This window comes from Coregonus clupeaformis, unplaced genomic scaffold (genome assembly GCF_020615455.1).
Source record: "Coregonus clupeaformis isolate EN_2021a unplaced genomic scaffold, ASM2061545v1 scaf0437, whole genome shotgun sequence".
In the NCBI taxonomy this organism is placed as follows: domain Eukaryota; kingdom Metazoa; phylum Chordata; class Actinopteri; order Salmoniformes; family Salmonidae; genus Coregonus; species Coregonus clupeaformis.
In genome coordinates this window covers 37,501-45,000 of record NW_025533892.1, presented here as the reverse complement: position 1 = coordinate 45,000, position 7,500 = coordinate 37,501, and the positions used below count along the sequence as shown (strand labels likewise).

The following is a 7,500-nucleotide window of genomic DNA, read 5'->3' as shown; positions in this document are numbered from 1 at the left end:
TAGCTCTGAAACACTGAACACATGTAGACCCTGTCTTATTACCACTAGCTCTGAAACACTGTACACATGTAGACCCTGTCTTATTACCACTAGCTGTGAAACACTGTACACATGTAGACCCTGTCTTATTACCACTAGCTCTGAAACACTGTACACATGTAGACCCTGTCTTATTACCACTAGCTCTGAAACACTGTACACATGTAGACCCTGTCTTATTACCACTAGCTCTGAAACACTGTACACATGTAGACCCTGTCTTATTACCACTAGCTCTGAAACACTGTACACATGTAGACCCTGTCTTATTACCACTAGCTCTGAAACACTGTACACATGTAGACCCTGTCTTATTCCCACTAGCTCTGAAACACTGTACACATGTAGACCCTGTCTTATTACCACTAGCTCTGAAACACTGTACACATGTAGACCCTGTCTTATTAACGGTCTCTGAAACACTGTACACATGTAGACCCTGTCTTATTAACGGTCTCTGAAACACTGTACACATGTAGACCCTGTCTTATTCCCACTAGCTCTGAAACACTGTACACATGTAGACCCTGTCTTATTACCACTAGCTCTGAAACACTGAACACATGTAGACCCTGTCTTATTACCACTAGCTCTGAAACACTGTACACATGTAGACCCTGTCTTATTACCACTAGCTCTGAAACACTGAACACATGTAGACCCTGTCTTATTACCACTAGCTCTGAAACACTGAACACATGTAGACCCTGTCTTATTACCACTAGCTCTGAAACACTGAACACATGTAGACCCTGTCTTATTACCACTAGCTCTGAAACACTGTACACATGTAGACCCTGTCTTATTACCACTAGCTCTGAAACACTGTACACATGTAGACCCTGTCTTATTACCACTAGCTCTGAAACACTGTACACATGTAGACCCTGTCTTATTAACGGTCTCTGAAACACTGTACACATGTAGACCCTGTCTTATTCCCACTAGCTCTGAAACACTGTACACATGTAGACCCTGTCTTATTACCACTAGCTCTGAAACACTGTACACATGTAGACCCTGTCTTATTACCACTAGCTCTGAAACACTGAACACATGTAGACCCTGTCTTATTACCACTAGCTCTGATACACTGTACACATGTAGACCCTGTCTTATTACCACTAGCTCTGAAACACTGTACACATGTAGACCCTGTCTTATTCCCACTAGCTCTGAAACACTGTACACATGTAGACCCTGTCTTATTACCACTAGCTCTGAAACACTGTACACATGTAGACCCTGTCTTATTAACGGTCTCTGAAACACTGTACACATGTAGACCCTGTCTTATTAACGGTCTCTGAAACACTGTACACATGTAGACCCTGTCTTATTCCCACTAGCTCTGAAACACTGTACACATGTAGACCCTGTCTTATTACAACTAGCTCTGAAACACTGTACACATGTAGACCCTGTCTTATTACCACTAGCTCTGAAACACTGTACACATGTAGACCCTGTCTTATTACCACTAGCTCTGAAACACTGAACACATGTAGACCCTGTCTTATTACCACTAGCTCTGAAACACTGTACACATGTAGACCCTGTCTTATTACCACTAGCTCTGAAACACTGTACACATGTAGACCCTGTCTTATTACCACTAGCTCAGAAACACTGTACACATGTAGACCCTGTCTTATTCCCACTAGCTCTGAAACACTGAACACATGTAGACCCTGTCTTATTACCACTAGCTCTGAAACACTGTACACATGTAGACCCTGTCTTATTCCCACTAGCTCTGAAACACTGTACACATGTAGACCCTGTCTTATTACCACTAGCTCTGAAACACTGTACACATGTAGACCCTGTCTTACTACCACTAGCTCTGAAACACTGTACACATGTAGACCCTGTCTTATTACCACTAGCTCTGAAACACTGTACACATGTAGACCCTGTCTTATTCCCACTAGCTCTGAAACACTGAACACATGTAGACCCTGTCTTATTACCACTAGCTCTGAAACACTGTACACATGTAGACCCTGTCTTATTACCACTAGCTCTGAAACACTGTACACATGTAGACCCTGTCTTATTAACGGTCTCTGAAACACTGAACACATGTAGACCCTGTCTTATTACCACTAGCTCTGAAACACTGTACACATGTAGACCCTGTCTTATTCCCACTAGCTCTGAAACACTGTACACATGTAGACCCTGTCTTATTAACGGTCTCTGAAACACTGTACACATGTAGACCCTGTCTTATTACCACTAGCTCTGAAACACTGAACACATGTAGACCCTGTCTTATTACCACTAGCTCTGAAACACTGTACACATGTAGACCCTGTCTTATTACCACTAGCTCTGATACACTGTACACATGTAGACCCTGTCTTATTACCACTAGCTCTGAAACACTGTACACATGTAGACCCTGTCTTATTACCACTAGCTCTGAAACACTGTACACATGTAGACCCTGTCTTATTACCACTAGCTCTGAAACACTGAACACATGTAGACCCTGTCTTATTACCACTAGCTCTGAAACACTGTACACATGTAGACCCTGTCTTATTACCACTAGCTCTGAAACACTGAACACATGTAGACCCTGTCTTATTACCACTAGCTCTGAAACACTGTACACATGTAGACCCTGTCTTATTACCACTAGCTCTGAAACACTGTACACATGTAGACCCTGTCTTATTACCACTAGCTCTGAAACACTGAACACATGTAGACCCTGTCTTATTCCCACTAGCTCTGAAACACTGAACACATGTAGACCCTGTCTTATTACCACTAGCTCTGAAACACTGTACACATGTAGACCCTGTCGTATTACCACTAGCTCTGAAACACTGAACACATGTAGACCCTGTCTTATTACCACTAGCTCTGAAACACTGTACACATGTAGACCCTGTCTTATTACCACTAGCTCTGAAACACTGAACACATGTAGACCCTGTCTTATTACCACTAGCTCTGAAACTCTGAACACATGTAGACCCTGTCTTATTACCACTAGCTCTGAAACACTGTACACATGTAGACCCTGTCTTATTACCACTAGCTCTGAAACACTGAACACATGTAGACCCTGTCTTATTACCACTAGCTCTGAAACACTGTACACATGTAGACCCTGTCTTATTACCACTAGCTCTGAAACACTGAACACATGTAGACCCTGTCTTATTACCACTAGCTCTGAAACACTGTACACATGTAGACCCTGTCTTATTACCACTAGCTCTGAAACACTGAACACATGTAGACCCTGTCTTATTACCACTAGCTCTGAAACACTGTACACATGTAGACCCTGTCTTATTACCACTAGCTCTGAAACACTGAACACATGTAGACCCTGTCTTATTACCACTAGCTCTGATACACTGTACACATGTAGACCCTGTCTTATTACCACTAGCTCTGAAACACTGTACACATGTAGACCCTGTCTTATTACCACTAGCTCTGAAACACTGAACACATGTAGACCCTGTCTTATTACCACTAGCTCTGAAACACTGTACACATGTAGACCCTGTCTTATTACCACTAGCTCTGAAACATTGTACACATGTAGACCCTGTCTTATTACCACTAGCTCTGAAACACTGAACACATGTAGACCCTGTCTTATTACCACTAGCTCTGAAACACTGTACACATGTAGACCCTGTCTTATTACCACTAGCTCTGAAACACTGTACACATGTAGACCCTGTCTTATTACCACTAGCTCTGAAACACTGTACACATGTAGACCCTGTCTTATTCCCACTAGCTCTGAAACACTGAACACATGTAGACCCTGTCTAATTACCACTAGCTCTGAAACACTGTACACATGTAGACCCTGTCTTATTACCACTAGCTCTGAAACACTGAACACATGTAGACCCTGTCTTATTACCACTAGCTCTGAAACACTGTACACATGTAGACCCTGTCTTATTACCACTAGCTCTGAAACACTGAACACATGTAGACCCTGTCTTATTACCACTAGCTCTGAAACACTGAACACATGTAGACCCTGTCTTATTACCACTAGCTCTGAAACACTGTACACATGTAGACCCTGTCTTATTACCACTAGCTCTGAAACACTGTACACATGTAGACCCTGTCTTATTACCACTAGCTCTGAAACACCGTACACATGTAGACCCTGTCTTATTACCACTAGCTCTGAAACACCGTACACATGTAGACCCTGTCTTATTACCACTAGCTCTGAAACACTGAACACATGTAGACCCTGTCTTATTACCACTAGCTCTGAAACACTGTACACATGTAGACCCTGTCTTATTACCACTAGCTCTGAAACACCGTACACATGTAGACCCTGTCTTATTACCACTAGCTCTGAAACACCGTACACATGTAGACCCTGTCTTATTACCACTAGCTCTGAAACACTGTACACATGTAGACCCTGTCTTATTACCACTAGCTCTGAAACACTGTACACATGTAGACCCTGTCTTATTACCACTAGCTCTGAAACACTGAACACATGTAGACCCTGTCTTATTACCAATAGCTCTGAAACACTGTACACATGTAGACCCTGTCTTATTACCACTAGCTCTGAAACACTGAACACATGTAGACCCTGTCTTATTACCACTAGCTCTGAAACACTGTACACATGTAGACCCTGTCTTATTACCACTAGCTCTGAAACACTGTACACATGTAGACCCTGTCTTATTACCACTAGCTCTGAAACACTGTACACATGTAGACCCTGTCTTATTACCACTAGCTCTGAAACACTGAACACTTGTAGACCCTGTCTTATTACCACTAGCTCTGAAACACTGAACACATGTAGACCCTGTCTTATTACTAATGAACACATTGGTGTTATATTGTACCTTTGCTGAGGTACAGACCAATAGAACACTTGGCTGATGGAAACAATTTGCTTGTGTAAAATAAAGAATATGTCCAGGAGGGGAATTCAGTTTTCCATAATAATAATTAATAACAAAAGCATAACAATTAAAGCACATTGATAATAAGTCATGAAAACGACGTTATTTAATCATAGAAGACTGGGAGAAAGGCATTTAATTTTCCAATCTTTCCATTTATTAAACTGCACATATACACCCTTCCATAGACCTTGGCAGACGTATAGCATCAGCCACGTAGCAGCCTGAGATAATATGATAAACATACAGTATAGAGAGAATGAAAGGAGTTGATTACACCTGGGGGTTGACTGTAGGACCCTACGCAGTACACCTGGAGGTTGACTGTAGGACCCTACGCTGTACACCTGGAGGTTGACTGTAGGACCCTACGCAGTACACCTGGAGGTTGACTGTAGGACCATACGCCGTACACCTGGAGGTTGACTGTAGGACCATACGCCGTACACCTGGAGGTTGACTGTAGGACACTACGCTGTACACCTGGAGGTTGACTGTAGGACCATACGCCGTACACCTGGAGGTTGACTGTAGGACCCTACGCAGTACACCTGGAGGTTGACTGTAGGACCATACGCCGTACACCTGGAGGTTGACTGTAGGACACTACGCTGTACACCTGGGGGTTGACTGTAGGACCATACGCCGTACACCTGGAGGTTGACTGTAGGACACTACGCTGTACACCTGGGGGTTGACTGTAGGACCCTACGCAGTACACCTGGAGGTTGACTGTAGGACCCTACGCAGTACACCTGGGGGTTGACTGTAGGACCCTACGCAGTACACCTGGAGGTTGACTGTAGGACCCTACGCCGTACACCTGGAGGTTGACTGTAGGACCATACGCAGTACACCTGGAGGTTGACTGTAGGACCATACGCCGTACACCTGGAGGTTGACTGTAGGACCCTACGCAGTACACCTGGAGGTTGACTGTAGGACCATACGCCGTACACCTGGAGGTTGACTGTAGGACACTACGCTGTACACCTGGGGGTTGACTGTAGGACCATACGCCGTACACCTGGAGGTTGACTGTAGGACACTACGCTGTACACCTGGGGGTTGACTGTAGGACCCTACGCAGTACACCTGGAGGTTGACTGTAGGACCCTACGCAGTACACCTGGGGGTTGACTGTAGGACCCTACGCAGTACACCTGGAGGTTGACTGTAGGACCCTACGCCGTACACCTGGAGGTTGACTGTAGGACCCTATGCAGTACCCCTGGGGGTTGACTGTAGGACCCTACGCCGTACACCTGGGGGTTGACTGTTGGACCCTACATAGTACACCTGGAGGTTGACTCCGTACACCTGGAGGTTGACTGTAGGACCCTACACAGTATACCTGGAGGTTGACTGTAGGACCCTACGCCGTACACCTGGAGGTTGACTGTAGGACCCTACACCGTACACCTGGAGGTTGACTGTAGGACCCTACGCAGTACACCTGGAGGTTGACTGTAGGACCCTACGCCGTACACCTGGAGGTTGACTGTTGGACCCGACGCCGTACACCTGGAGGTTGACTGTAGGACCCGACGCCGTACACCTGGAGGTTGACTGTAGGACCCTACGCTGTACACCTGGAGGTTGACTGTAGGACCCTACGCAGAACACCTGGAGGTTGACTGTTAGAACCTATGCTGTACAACTGGGGGTTGACTGAAGGACCCTATGCTGTACAACTGGGGGTTGACTGAAGGACCCTACGCAGTACACCTGGAGGTTGACTGTAGGACCCTACGCCGTACACCTGGAGGTTGACTGTAGGACCCTATGCAGTACACTTGGGGGTTGACTGTAGGACCCTACGCCGTACACCTGGGGGTTGACTGTTGGACCCTACACAGTACACCTGGAGGTTGACTCCGTACACCTGGAGGTTGACTGTAGGACCCTATGCAGTACACCTGGAGGTTGACTGTAGGACCCTACGCAGTACACCTGGAGGTTGACTGTAGGACCCTACGCAGTACACCTGGAGGTTGACTGTAGGACCCTACGCAGTACACCTGGAGGTTGACTGTAGGACCTTACGCAGTACACCTGGAGGTTGACTGTAGGACCCTACGCAGTACAGCTGGAGGTTGACTGTAGGACCCGACGCAGTACAGCTGGAGGTTGACTGTAGGACCCTACGCAGTACAGCTGGAGGTTGACTGTAGGACCCTACGCAGTACACCTGGAGGTTGACTGTAGGACCCTACGCAGTACAGCTGGAGGTTGACTGTAGGACCCGACGCAGTACACCTGGAGGTTGACTGTAGGACCCTACGCCGTACACCTGGAGGTTGACTGTAGGACCCGTACGCAGTACACCTGGAGGTTGACTGTAGGACCCTACGCAGTACAGCTGGAGGTTGACTGTAGGACCCGACGCAGTACACCTGGAGGTTGACTGCGAATATTGTAGGCTAGCTACAGATTCTAGGCCAGATAACGTGACATAACCAAAGATTTGTCCATTACTAGGGGTTACAAGAAAGACCCATACAAACCACTGCCATAGATTTTA

The 7,500-nt window shown here is 45.9% G+C and overlaps 1 protein-coding gene across 1 annotated transcript in view; it reads right to left on the bottom strand.

Moving 5' to 3' along the window:
- The window catches only part of LOC121565164 (rho GTPase-activating protein 8-like), a 49,594-nt gene that overhangs the window by 40,975 nt on the left and 1,119 nt on the right, over positions 1 to 7,500 (bottom strand). The window lies entirely within an intron of this gene.